The 15,354-nt window shown below is 39.6% G+C and overlaps 1 protein-coding gene across 1 annotated transcript in view; it reads right to left on the bottom strand.

The window, feature by feature from the left end:
- Positions 1 to 3,021: 3,021 nt before the first annotated feature.
- Positions 3,022 to 15,354, bottom strand: part of LOC309477902 (uncharacterized protein) — a 160,299-nt gene continuing 147,966 nt past the window's right edge. The window contains exon 2 of the mRNA XM_082141404.1: positions 3,022 to 3,084. The gene's annotated coding sequence lies outside the window, so the exon portion shown is untranslated. The remainder of the gene's footprint in view (positions 3,085 to 15,354) is intronic.

Genomic DNA, 15,354 nt, shown 5'->3' with positions numbered 1-15,354 from the left:
TCTTGATCTAGTAAGAACTCTAGCGGCTGCATTTTGGACTAACTGTAGCTTGTTTATTGAGGATGCAGGACAACCAGCTAATAAAGCATTACAGTAATCTAATCTCGAGGTCATAAATGCATGAACTAGCTTTTCTGCATCAGAAACTGATAGCATATTACGTAGCTTAGCAATGTTTCTAAGGTGGAAAAAGGCTGTTTTTGTAACATATGAAATATGATTTTCAAAAGACAGGTTACAGTCGAGTATAACACCCAGGTCTTTTACTGTAGAGCAGGGAACGGCAACTGGCGGCCCGCGGGCCAAAACTGGCCCGCCAGCAATATTTTCTGGCCCGCCGGATTATTTTAGTAGTCCTAAATGCTGCACAAAACTCTTCCACTACTTGAGAAAAGCCGTAGTCGCGCGGCGATTTCACCGCCGCATACTGTGTGAAACGCCCATAGGGAATCATGCGACGCAGGATTACATTTTAAAGTATAACTGTGCGTTCACACCGGACGCGAATAGCGCGTCAAATTCGCGCCTGCCGCGTCTAGTTATACGCTTGACCACTTTGTGTCCATTCGCGCGTCAAAAGACGTTAGCGGTCAGAACTCTGGTGTACTTTGGACGGAGCGGGCGGTCTGACTGACAATAGCCCACTCCCGACATCTTTTGACAGCGTATCCGCACTTAATTCTGACCGTCTGTACACCTAGCTCTGAGGAGCTGTTTGGTACTGAAACCATTGTCAGTCAACAACATTCTTTTTTTGCAAGGATGTTTGAAATAGTTCGGCAGAAAATAGCCTACTTCATTTCGTCAGTAGGGCAATATGATTTTTGTTTATGTTGCTTAGAAATTTGAGTGATAGGCTTTGTCCTATTTAATTTGTTATTTATATTTCTTTTTTTTTTCTGTGGCATTTTTTTTCTCTGCTGACAGTACAATGTTAAAATAGCCTACTATTTATATTGACACGAACACAATTTTTGTATAGCATTTATAATTATTATAGGCTACTTAATCTCCTTCTTTCCGTTAGAGACATTTGAATGTGAGATTATGGAAACGAGATCTAAATTTTGTGGACCCGACAGGTCGGGAAATAAAGCGGGTGAACACCGAGTATATTTTAAGCGGTTGCTGAATAGAACCTTGTGGGAGCGGGACGGGAAAAAAAACAGTCCCGCGCAGACCTCCTTAAACCTTAGGTGTGTATGTGTGTGTCCCCGAATAAATAATAATAATAAAAAAGGAATAAAGTTCAAAAGTCGGACTGTACGGAATGAGGCATGATTGCTATTCACACCTTTATTAAAATGGCTGTAATCTGTTACCACAATAGTACTTGATCTGTTTAAAATGATTTCCTTGATATATGCATAAGGTGTTAAATTTAAAATCAAAATTAAAATTTGTCTAATCCAGTAATTCATTTTTTCTATTTTTGATCTGAGCACAATCAGAAAATCAGAAAACCCGTCCTTATTGTTTTTTTTTCATTTCAGTTCAGGAAATAAATAATGGAAAAACAAGTCATTTTTCATCTTTTTATTTTTGGTTTTAATTTGAAAAAAAAAAGATTGAATGAATGATCCACGGACGGTGACGGACACATCATATTCCACAATTATAGGCCTATATAAGAGTATTTAATTTGTATCCATAGGCCTACTCCGTGTAGCTGGCCCGCCATCTACTGGCTAAAAAAAATATTGGCCCGCGGCCAAAGTTACTTGCCGACCCCTGCTGTAGAGGATAAAGTAACAGGACATCCTACGATGTTAAAGTTGTATTGTAAGAGGTTTTGTGGGCGGTTTTTTGAACCGATAAGTATTACCTCTGTCTTGTCTGGATTTAATAAAAGAAAATTATGCGTCATCCAATCTTTTATATCTTTAACACACTCTGTCAATTTGGATAATTTTGCGTTTTCATCCGGCCGTGATGAAATATAGATTTGAGTGTCATCAGCATAACAATGGAAACTAATTCCATGTTTCCTTATAATATTTCCAAGTGGCATCATATATATTGAGAATAACAGAGGGCCTAACACAGATCCCTGCGGCACTCCATAGTTTACTGGAGTTATGATCGATTTTTCTCCATTTAAATAGACAAAATGGTAGCGGTCTGATAAGTATGATCTAAACCAGCTTAATGCTTGTCCTTGAACACCAGTATAATTTTGTAGTCGATCTAAAAGTATTGTATGATCTATAGTATCGAACGCAGCACTAAGATCAAGTAAAACTAGTATTGAGATACAACCTTGGTCAGAAGCTAAAAGTAAATCATTTGTGATTTTAACGAGCGGAGTTTCAGTGATATGGTGCGGCCTGAATCCAGACTGAAACTTTTCATAGATGTCATTTTCTTGCAAGAAAGAGCCCAGTTGAGCGGACACAACTTTTTTTAGTATTTTAGACATAAATGGAAGATTTGAAATGGGTCTATAATTTGCTAGATTATTATGATATAATTGTGGTTTCTTAATGAGAGGTTTTATAACTGCCAGTTTAAATGTTCTTGGAACATAACCTAAAGATAAAGACGAGTTAATAATATTGAGGAGAGGCTCTTCCACTACAGGTAACACTTCTTTCAATAGTTTAGTTGGTATAGGATCTAATAAACATGTTGTTGTTTTAGATGAAATGATACGTTTATTTAACTCTTTTTGTTCTATAGCTGTAAAGCACTGTAATTGTTCTTGCGGGGTGATAATTGAGGCTGAATAATAAGGCGCGATTGAAGATTGAACGTTTACAATTGTGGTTCTGATGTTTTCTATTTTCTCAGTGAAGAAGTTCATGAAATCATTACTACTAAACTGTAACGGGATATTTTGTTCGGGTGATGTCTGTTTATTTGTTAGTCTAGCCACGGTATTAAATAAAAACCTTGGATTATTTTGGTTATTTTCTATTAGTTTGCGGAGGTGCTCAGCCCTGGCCGCTTTTAGGGCCTTTTTATAACGTGACATACTGTCTTTCCACGCGATTCTAAAGACCTCTAAGTTCGTTTTTTTCCATTTACGCTCTAAATTACGGGTTTCTCTCTTTAGAACACGCGTAGTATTGTTGTACCATGGTGCTTTAATTTTCTCTCTGACCTTTTTAATCTAATCGGTGCAACAATATCCAGTGTTCCAGAGAGAATGGAGCTCATAGTGCTAGTTAGTTCTTCTAATTCATCTGTTTGTTTGGATTCAGGCAGCAGCTGAGACAGATTAGATAAGCAATTTGAGAAATTATCTATGGTGGATGGAAGGATTGTTCTGCCTGGTCGATAACGCGGTGCCGCATGACATATTACAGCAGTACGTAATATGCAGGTTACCATATAATGGTCAGTGACATCATCACTTTGTGGAATGATATCTATATCGGTTGGATCGGTTCCATATGATATAATTAAATCGAGTGTATGATTAAGACGATGAGTTGGTCCGGTGATGTTTTGCTTGACCCCAAAGGAATTTAATAAATCTGTAAACGCAGCCCCTAACGCATCATTTGGATTATCTACGTGTATGTTAAAATCTCCAACAATTAATGCTTTATCGACATTGACCAATAGATCTGAGAGAATATCTGCAAACTCTTTTAGGAAATCAGCGTAAGGCCCAGGCGGTCTATATACGGTAGCCAAGGCTAGAGATAATAGGGATTTTTTTCTAACATCTAAGAGCATAACATTTAGTACAAGTACTTCAAAAGAAATAAATTTATAACCCGTTTTCTTAGTAACATTGAGAATATCTCTATAGATTGTTGCAACACCGCCGCCACGACCAATCAGACGGGGCTCATGCTTATAGGAGTATCCAGATGGAGTAGAATCTGTAACAACTACGAGAATGAACCAAACACAGACTAATCGTCTTCCAGAAAATTAATGCAAACTCTCCGCTTCTCGCAAATGAAGGGGGGAAGATTTGTTCAGAACGTCTCATGATCGTCATCAATCTTGCCATCGGGTCCGGCATCACCGGTCTGACTAATTAAAAGAGCCCCCAGCAACTAACGAAATAACTGGTCAATGCTTTGTTGCCAAAATACTGATTGGTTAAGAGAAAGACAGAGACAAAGGTCTCACACAAGAGTCCTCACATTCCAGATTCAAATTACCCAACCCAGAGCCATGAATCATTCACAGTCTCCAGAAAGTCTGCGGACCAACGACTTTTATTGGTCAACTTTGATAGGTTTCAAGACGGATCGATACCAGCAGATGTTGCTGAACCCCCACAACATTCCAGACCCCCTTCTTCTTAGGACCTCTGAATGACCTCAGGGTGTAAAATCTTTTCAAACCAAAGAGACTGAGACTTTGATTCATAAAAATACATAAAATCATCCCAAAACAATTCTCGATGGACTTTTAATCAAACGTCATGCAACTTCAGAATCCTGTATTTGTTTCTGTCACTTATGTGCATGTTTTAATAAGTTTAAATCCCATGTAAGTCATTTAATGGTTATAACTGTTAGATGTTTGAATGAAAGTGTGTTGTGTTTCATATCAGTATGATCGTATGCTCGTGATTCAGAAGATGGCGTGATTGAGATCTGTGCAAAATGTTTCGTATTCTTATAATACTGACAATGTCTAAACTGTGGCCTCTGTTCTCTCTGTTAGTAAGGAGAGCACAGATAAGCATGATTTACGATCAGAACTGAAAAGAACGCCACCTCCTAAATTTAGCCAGTGTCTAATTGGCCAGAACTCATCCTGGAGGTTGGACGAACTTTGAGTTTAAAGTCTTAAGACCCAAACGAAGTTTTAGAAGAACTCTCTTCTCACAAAGGCAGAACAAAGATGGGCAGAAAAAGATGAAGATCTAAAGCAAGACTAGTAACCATGTAACTGAGGAGCAGACCAACCCAAATTAAGATCAGATGGGTTAGATTCATTTCCAGTCATCTAACAACTCCATATCTCATTTTATTTCTTTCTTTGTGTTATTTTCCCTTTCCGATTGAAAGTCTCGGTTTTAAGTAAAGTTTTGCGGCAAAGTTTCGGTCAACGATTCACGGCTGCAACGCACGCTTTCAACTTCAAAGACTTTTCATTCAGCAGCTCCAGCACACCATGTGACTGGCCGCCGCAGACATCAGGCACGAGGAGACCAGCCAACGAACGGACCGGGAAACCCCCTTTTACGCAACAAAGGGAATTCCAAAAAAGGAACGCAAAGGACAAGCAAGTAGTACCTCCAGACTGAAAGCTGAACTGGTGTATTGATACATTTAATAACCTGTCTAAGAAACGATAGAAGGGTTAATTAATGATTAATGGTTCGTTCCAGGTCATGTCTTATAAGTGCATAGAATCGTGAGATTTCATCCTCTCACTCTTAAACCCACTCTTTCCTCACTCTATCCCTTTTTGCAACTCGTATTAATGTGTGTGTGTTTGGGTTTGTGTTAGATATTAGTTTATGTGTTAGTAGCCTATATAATCAATAAAGTATTGTGTGTATTTGAAAAGAGATTACTTGTGTTATCTGCTTATGAATTTATTGTCTTGAACTTCGATCTAAGTTACCTATGCTTTTACCCTTGATTTATTTCTTAATTTACTGTTAGCTGGAGATTATACTTTCTTGGCCAGGAAGATATTATATTTCCTAGAGTTAATAATTGTTTATGCTTTCTGTTCATTGGATGAACTGATAAAAGGATCATACTATTGATTCTGCTACGGTAAATTCTGAAAATAATTAAAATATTAATTATTATTCATAATCCGTTATGAAAAATAATTAATGATATTTATACGTGGGCGTATAAACGCTACATTTTATGGTGGAGAATATGCGGGAAGTTTAACCTAAATTGTAAGCATATTACCAAGTAATTTATCTTTTCATATTGTGCGGATAAGGGATCCGAACCTCTGAGAGTCTGTGTGTGACGTATGGAGAGCGCGCCGTGCGCGCGCCCTGTTTGAATGCTGCTGCCTGCTACTCGAGCTGTTTACTCTAGTCTAGTCTAGTTTGCCTCCCTATTTTTATTTTTATTTTCAACTGCAGTAAAATAACCCAAGATATAAAATCTCACACTACGATAAGGTAAGAATTGAGCGTGTCCCTCAATTTCTGAAATACTTTGATTATAGCTTACTGACGTCTGCTAGTTCCAGCGTCTTTCAAAGCTATATGTGTGTGTATCAGCCAGAGTGCTTAATGAAATTATACTGCAGTAATTAAAATAGCCATGTAAAGGACGGATGAGCGTGTTCCTCCTCTAACGTTAACGTTAAGTTAGTCCTTATTTATCTGATCGTCACTCAGTGCGTGTTCCACTGCAAGGACGAATATTCAACTCACAGATTAGTCTTTATTTCTCAGGTTGTCTGTGCGTGTCCCACGGCAATCCCCTTATCTGTGTCTGTTCAATTAATTATCGTGTAAACACTGCGTATGTCCGAGTGTAGTTGAATAGGAGTTATTTAAAGTTGTGGTCAAGTAAAGCTTGACGTTGAAACTCAACCAACCGTTAAGAACCCTGTTGTTTTTGTGTGCTCAGATAAAATTGCACAGAGACGATCTGCCGAGATCACTATTGTTCCATCTATTACAGCGCAAAGCTGTCCTTTAAAGTTAATCTCACTCTAAACAACTGAGTGAAGCCCCACGTCGTAAAACAGCTACGAGTGGTGTATTTGTATTTTTGAAATGCGTCGACATTTCACGTTATATGATCGACTGTGCGTGCATATTCTTTAAACAGTTTTGAAATGCGCCGACATTTCACTTAACATGCATAACTGTTTACAAACTGCAATTCACGTGTTTGCCCACGAGCGTTTGTTTTGTCGCCATAGTTACAATCGTGACACGGAAGTCTTAACCAACGCTTCCGGGGGAACTCTGACCCCTCGCATGATCAGAGCCACAGCAAAGCCCGTCTGACCACAGTGTAAACAAACCCTTTGGTGGCTAGGCTAGCTAACCCTTGTGGCTAAGCTAAGCTAAGCTACGCTAAGTAGTTGTTTACAATTGAGGCCTAACTTATGCTAAAGCCTAAGCATTATTTACGGTCACCAGTGGTATTAACATCAGTGGTTAAATACAGTGTCTGCTTGAACAACGTTAAAGTGATTTAACCATTTAAACACCTTGACTTTTACACCTGTTGATCTTTTCTTCTTTTACCTTTCTCATATTCTATTTACCCTTCTCATATTCTATTTACCCATATTTTCCGTGAAAAGGAAAATATCGGTTTGCAATTATTAATTACTAACCTACGTTTTACGTGAAAAGGAAATTACGGGTTTACAATTATTAATTGTCAAATTCGAATTTGATTTAAAACAAGGAAATTTAAAATTGAAATTTTATTTTCCTAAACATAATTTCTAATGACTTTTATATTTATTTTAATAATTCTAATTTCATAATTTCTAAATTTCTCTTTTAGATTTAATCACTTCAGGTGAATAAGTCTTAAACTGTGAAAGTAAACGTATTCAACCAACATTTCCCTATTACAAATATTGTTCGACTCATACTTGCTCATTTATTGTTATTGCGTTGTATCCTCCGTTTCTCCTTTCTTTTTGTTGGGGTTATAAACTTAACCATTCTATTTTACTTATTGACCTCTTTATTTAATTCCCCTTTTCTTATTTTTGTCCATTATCATTATTACTTTCTTTCATTTTATTCTAGCTTGGGAGTGAAACACCTGAGCCTCAATAGGAGACATTGGTATCTCACTACGAGTTTCAAATAAATCAGAGATAACCCTCTCTTACAAAGTTTTATTTTTGAATGTTTAGTTGGTTGGCAACTATCAATTCTATACTCGTAGTTCGACAAAGGCTCCAGAGCCATTTGCGGATCCAATCTCCTTCCCTCCTTTCCTTCTTACATCTTTCCTGTTCTGTCCTGCTTTATTCCATCCCATTCTTCACATTTGTAGGGAACAAACCTGGGAGAACCATCAATCGAGTCTAAAGAAAGAGAAAGATAATCTTCCCAAAGAAAACAATCATTAGGTATTTGATTTTTAATCAAACCCTCTCTGTTCTCCATACTCTCCCTGCATCTGTAAACGCAATTTACAATTTGACATCTTATCCAAGATCAATTTACAGAGACAAGTGTTGAGCAACCGTCGCCTTCATAGCATCCCAGCTGTAAGCGGTCCAACTGACGGTGTGTGGTGTCAATCCTGTCAAATTCAGAAGAGAGGTATCAGCATTAGTATTGTATTATTTTTCCTTGTAAACATAAACAATAATTTTGTTTACCTTTCTGAAAAGAGATTCTCTGTGATAGGAAGCATTTACGAGAAAAATAATATTTCTCTTAGTTAAGAATTTTCTTTCTTGTTTTTTTTTATTTTGAAATTGGTTTTTAACCTCTCTCTCTTTTTCCCTTACTCAGTTGAGTGACAAAGTTTCCACATCACTAGCCTACCTGTCTACACTGAGACCAACACTTAGACATTACAACACTTCACTATTGTTGTACAGTCACTGAAACGACACTTAGCTGTTCAACCACATATAGGCTTACACCCCACACAGATCTGTGTCAGTCTCTTCACCCCAGCGTGCCAACATGGCGTGGACAACAAACCCCACTGACGTGGACGCCTGGCTCAGAGGCATTACAGACTGCCTCACACCAAAGACAATTGAACTGTTATTATTTTTAATAATAATCATAATTCTGAGAAGATTCCTGACACATGATTCAAGCCAGAACCACAACCACGTGGAACTAACCAAGATTACCTGTTCCCTAAGCAATGCCTTCACAGCCCAGCTGGAGCTAAGCGACAAGCACATCACCCACCTGCAGGAGGAGCTGATTCGTGCCCAGAGCCGCATAGACAAGCTGGAAGTGAAAGTACAAGATGACTTCAAGCGTCAGACCACTGAGTTCCTGAGAGAGCTGATGCACACTCAACTCTGCACTGACCAGCTCAAAATGAAAGCTCAAGTTGAACTCGAAGTGCCCGACAAAGTGAAGCAAGAAACAAAGAAGCAAGTTGACAAGCTCCAAGAAGCCCTTGCAGTCACTGAACGTGACAAACAAGAATTAAAGACTGTCCAGAAGCACCTGGTAAACCAACTCCAGTCTGCTGAACATCAGCTTGAGAAAGCTAAAGCTGACATTAAAGACAAGAACTCTAAAATCACTGCTCTGAAAGACCACCTGGAAAGGTGCAGTGCTGAAATCGACCATCTGACCCAACAGCGAGATGACGTCAACGACGAGCTCTATGCGGTCAGAGATGAACTCCAGCACATTTTCCAAGAGAAACCAGAGCCAAGAAGGGAGAGACCTCCCTCAGCATCACCACTGCTGAGCACAACAGAGTCCTCCATCCAAGAACTGGCATACAGTGAAAGGAGTGAATGGCCACAACCCGAAATGTCACCAGCCTTCACCACAGAACTGTTCACTGACAACAAACAAAGGAAGCTCATCCAGACAGACTCCAAAGCTGCGCAGGGGATGACCTTTAAAGATCTCAACAAGCTGGTTAAGAATATCACTCAGTTCAACCCGAACTCCACGGAGGGCCCCGACATCCGGGCCCACATTCGAGATATCAACTTCCACCTAGAGGTGAGACCACATGTGACTGACAGAGACAGGTTTTATCTCCTCAGATCGACATCCAGTTCATAGGTCCGAAGTTTCCTAGACCGACAACCTGCTCATGTCAAGTCAAACTACCAGCTGCTATGTGAGACACTGATTAAAGAATTCACAGGCCCAGAGTCGGAACATGGTGTGTTAATCGCCTTGGAAACCAAACAAGGTCGACAAGAAACTCCTCAAGCCTACTACCACCGTTTTCGACAAGCCTTCTTTGGTGCACATAACTCACCTCAACAAGAAGAGGATGTGAACTTCAAAAACCTCTTTCTGAGAAACCTGCATCCCGGATTAAGTCATCATCTTGGTCTTGTGGCCTGCGCAGACACAATGACAATTCGACAGCTACGTGACCTGACACACAAGGCCCACATCAAACAGAAGATGTCCTCAAAGAAAGGTTTGAAAACATCCACAGTTTTAAACTCCTTCAGCCAAGACACAAGCCTTGCACTGGAAGACAACCAGTGGCATGACAACTCCACAGTTCTTCGTAAGAAGCACAGAGAACGTGACTCCCATGCCGATGACAGATACCACACCAACCGCATGGAAAAGTCATGGGACCAGCCACGCTTCTCAAGAAACCCACCTCGGCACCACTCAGTTAAGCACAGCACTGAGTATGCCCAAGAACAAGACAGTTTACCCTCAGAAGACATGGAGCAACTAATGAGGCAACTGAAAGTGCTCATCGGAAATGAGGTAAACATGGATGACGAACAGGATGGCGATGGAACGGAAGACCACCGATTCATCTGATACACCTTCATAATGAAGATGACGACCACTTGTTCTACAACAACACAGAACAAAGTGGTCTCTCACAGTCAACCACTGACAAACACCCAGAGGTACCAGAAAACACCATCCTGGCTACCCATCACTCATAAAGAAACCACCCAACGAGCTCCAAACTCAAGAACCATGTGTGTGCTACAGCAACAACAGTAAGCACAGAAGGTCAGAAAGTCTGTCACAACCAGAAGGCATCATCGGAGGGATGCAACAATGGAGACAAAGTTTTGAACCACAGCTTCACGCAGCCATGCCAAACTACCTCCCAATGTCTGCCAGAGAACTTCCTGCCTTACTGGTGTGACCCCCAGCAGATCACAGAAGATCCCTTTTCCAAGGCAAAGAGGAAACAAGCTCATCAAAGCTAAGCCATCAAGCAAAGGGGGGAGCAAAACAGACTGAAACAGATCTGACCATACATACATACATACATGCATACATACATGCATACACTACACAACACCCCTAACATACTCACTAACATACAGAAGTTAACCGCCTCTACCATGCAAAACATGCAACAAACATGTTTTCCCACACAGGTAGAAACTAACTTCAGAAACTAGCTTAACAACTTAGCTACACTTACCATAGGAAACATGGTAACTAACTATCCATCCAACAAGTACACCTGAGAACACCTCTCGTTACATTGTGATACCTTACACCTTAGCTGCGCAACAGTAGTTATAAGTCATATCAGGAAACACTCAACTGCTTTGTTTTGTTTTACCTCTTCCTTCCTCTCCTTCTTCTTTTATTAGGTAAAATGCCAGTCCACCCCATTAGGGTCAATGTCGCAATAATAGGATTGACACACCACGCCTAATATTTGTAAGTCACCTTAAAACGAACGTGAGCCAGAGAACTCCCTGCATCATTCGTATCACAAATTGAAAGGTAAATTGGTCCAAACCTAGAACAATTTAGAAGAGAATAAAACAAACAAATCAAATTTAATCACAAAATTGATTAATCACCGTCCCAAAACGAACTAGGATAACGGTCCTAAAATTGAACTAAACCAACGTGATTAACTATATTGAGAGAGTGAACCTGTTTATGCCTAGATAATCTAATGCCCTGCACCAGTAAAGTGACCAGTCATGGAGGTGTTGTCTTGTTGTTTGCTGTGTGTGTTTGCTTCTTCCACCCGTGTTTCTCCAGGGTTCACCGATGTCTTCATTTCAACACATCGCCGAACCAAGGGGGGATATGTAACAACTACGAGAATGAACCAAACACAGACTAATCGTCTTCCAGAAAATTAATGCAAACTCTCCGCTTCTCGCAAATGAAGGGGGGAAGATTTGTTCAGAACGTCTCATGATCGTCATCAATCTTGCCATCGGGTCCGGCATCACAGGTCTGACTAATTAAAAGAGCCCCCAGCCACTAACGAAATAACTGGTCAATGCTTTGTTGCCAAAATACTGATTGGTTAAGAGAAAGACAGAGACAAAGGTCTCACACAAGAGTCCTCACATTCCAGATTCAAATTACCCAACCCAGAGCCATGAATCATTCACAGTCTCCAGAAAGTCTGCGGACCAACGACTTTTATTGGTCAACTTTGATAGGTTGCAAGACGGATCGATACCAGCAGATGTTGCTGAACCCCCACAACATTCCAGACCCCCTTCTTCGTAGGACCTCTGAATGACCTCAGGGTGTAAAATCTTTTCAAACCAAAGAGACTGAGACTTTGATTCATAAAAATACATAAAATCATCCCAAAACAATTCTCGATGGACTTTTAATCAAACGTCATGCAACTACATAATCCTGTATTTGTTTCTGTCACTTATGTGCATGTTTTAATAAGTTTAAATCCCATGTAAGTCATTTAATGGTTATAACTGTTAGATGTTTGAATGAAAGTGTGTTGTGTTTCATATCAGTATGATCGTATGCTCGTGATTCAGAAGATGGCGTGATTGAAATCTGTGCAAAATGTTTCGTATTCTTATAATACTGACAATGTCTAAACTGTGGCCTCTGTTCTCTCTGTTAGTAAGGAGAGCACAGATAAGCATGATTTACGATCAGAACTGAAAAGAACGCCACCTCCTAAATTTAGCCAGTGTCTAATTGGCCAGAACTCATCCTGGAGGTTGGACGAACTTTGAGTTTAAAGTCTTAAGACCCAAACGAAGTTTTAGAAGAACTCTCTTCTCACAAAGGCAGAACAAAGATGGGCAGAAAAAGATGAAGATCTAAAGCAAGACTAGTAACCATGTAACTGAGGAGCAGACCAACCCAAATTAAGATCAGATGGGTTAGATTCATTTCCAGTCATCTAACAACTCCATATCTCATTTTATTTCTTTCTTTGTGTTATTTTCCCTTTCCGATTGAAAGTCTCGGTTTTAAGTAAAGTTTTGCGGCAAAGTTTCGGTCAACGATTCACGGCTGCAACGCACGCTTTCAACTTCAAAGACTTTTCATTCAGCAGCTCCAGCACACCATGTGACTGGCCGCCGCAGACATCAGGCACGAGGAGACCAGCCAACGAACGGACCGGGAAACCCCCTTTTACGCAACAAAGGGAATTCCAAAAAAGGAACGCAAAGGACAAGCAAGTAGTACCTCCAGACTGAAAGCTGAACTGGTGTATTGATACATTTAATAACCTGTCTAAGAAACGATAGAAGGGTTAATTAATGATTAATGGTTCGTTCCAGGTCATGTCTTATAAGTGCATAGAATCGTGAGATTTCATCCTCTCACTCTTAAACCCACTCTTTCCTCACTCTATCCCTTTTTGCAACTCGTATTAATGTGTGTGTGTTTGGGTTTGTGTTAGATATTAGTTTATGTGTTAGTAGCCTATATAATCAATAAAGTATTGTGTGTATTTGAAAAGAGATTACTTGTGTTATCTGCTTATGAATTTATTGTCTTGAACTTCGATCTAAGTTACCTATGCTTTTACCCTTGATTTATTTCTTAATTTACTGTTAGCTGGAGATTATACTTTCTTGGCCAGGAAGATATTATATTTCCTAGAGTTAATAATTGTTTATGCTTTCTGTTCATTGGATGAACTGATAAAAGGATCATACTATTGATTCTGCTACGGTAAATTCTGAAAAAAATTAAAATATTAATTATTATTCATAATCCGTTATGAAAAATAATTAATGATATTTATACGTGGGCGTATAAACGCTACAACTCATTTAGACCGAAATAATCATTTGGTTTGACCCAGGTTTCAGTAAGGCAAAGTACATCGAAACTATTATCTGTGACTATTTCATTTACAATAACTGCCTTAGGTGTGAGTGATCTAATGTTTAGAAGACCTTTAGAAATAGTTTTTGTTTACTAATAGCAACATTTTCTGTTTTAATAACAATTAGATTTTTCCTAGATCCTGCAGTAGATTTATTATTTTATCTCACTAAACGAGGAATAGACACAGTTTCTATGCAATGTTCTACACTAGTATTTATATCAGTTAAATTGGTGCAGCAGAGACTATGATTTGGACTTTTGGTAACTAGTCATCTAACGGTATTTAACATTTTGGAGATGTTATCCGACAGAAGATCCACTCCGAATCTGTTTGGGTGTAATCCATCGGCACGGAAAAGCCTAGGACGCTCCCAAAACAGATTCCAATTATTTGCAAAGAGCAGTTTCTGCTCATTGCACCATGACATTAACCATTCATTTAGCGCGGATAGTCTACTAAACTTTTCATGTCCTAGTCGATACGTGGGAAGCGGTCCTGACACAATAATCGTTGTTTCGGGCGATGTGCTGCGTACCGTATCGATCAGATTCCTGAAGTCTTTCTTTAGAACCTCCGTCTGGCGCAGCCTGATGTCGTTCACTCCCGCGTGCAGGACCACAGTAGAGAGAGAATAGAGGGCACCTTCCATCAAAAAAACTGACAGTTTTATTGCTTTATGGCCCTCAAAGCCCCGCCCCCTTTGACCGTGGGAATTTCCCACGCTAGCTCCTCCCACTTATGGGCTGTACAGTACACCGTGGGAATTTCCCACGCTAGCTCCTCCCACTTATGGGCTGTACAGTACACCGTGGGAAAATCGGATTTGTGTCACGCCTCCTTAGGGGTTGAACATTTGAAGCGTGGGAAAATTTCGCACGCTCAGTAGTTCTAAACAGTGTAAATTAAAACTTTTTAAAAAATGTACAATAAAGACATAGCCAGAGTGTGAGATCAGTGTTTTTATTAAAGAAGACAGATGTACATTCATCACTTTCAAAACATCAATGAAATAAGTTAAAATTGCATTTTTCTCTAAAAGAGATATTAAAAAATGAGTTAGTGTTATTTAAAGATGTTAAAACATTAAAACAAGTTAAGAGTTTTTTTAATTTACAGAAAAGATTGATTTGTAAGCATTTAACTTTCAGACAGTATTTGTAAAACTTTTACATAAAACACAAACTAGTTTAAAAAGTGTTACGTTTTTACATACCCAGTTGTTAAAGACTCGGAGTTTAAAGATATATAAGTGGTTCGTTGTAGTGGAGCAAAGTGTAGAGCGTCCATTCAGTCCACAGGTCAGACAGAAATAAAGCAGTCTGAGGCCTACAGAGAGACACACACAAACCCCGCCCCTAGCCCCGCCCCAACAGATGTCACCGTGGGAAATTCCCACACCCCCTTCAAGCTCCCAAATAGAAAACACGTCCGGTCAGCTCAGTAGCCAGACTTAAATGACCAAAGAAAACCGATGCAACGGCCCGAAGAGACCACACCCCCTAACACGCCCCTCTCAAAGCTCATAGGTTGTGTAAAATTAAGACACACCTCTCAGATGTCATTGGATGATACAAATGACATCACTCACGGGAATCCCCCTCCCACAGCATCACAGTCACATGAGCTGTTTAAAAAGGAGCGCAAACATGACAAGAGCTACTTGTGGTTTTATTCAAGTAGAACACTATGGCTACGT

The sequence above is a fragment of the Leuciscus leuciscus genome (assembly GCF_965113295.1).
Source record: "Leuciscus leuciscus genome assembly, chromosome: 1".
NCBI lineage: Eukaryota > Metazoa > Chordata > Actinopteri > Cypriniformes > Leuciscidae > Leuciscus > Leuciscus leuciscus.
Note: the sequence above shows the minus strand (reverse complement) of the source record. Positions and strands in the feature narration are given on the sequence as shown.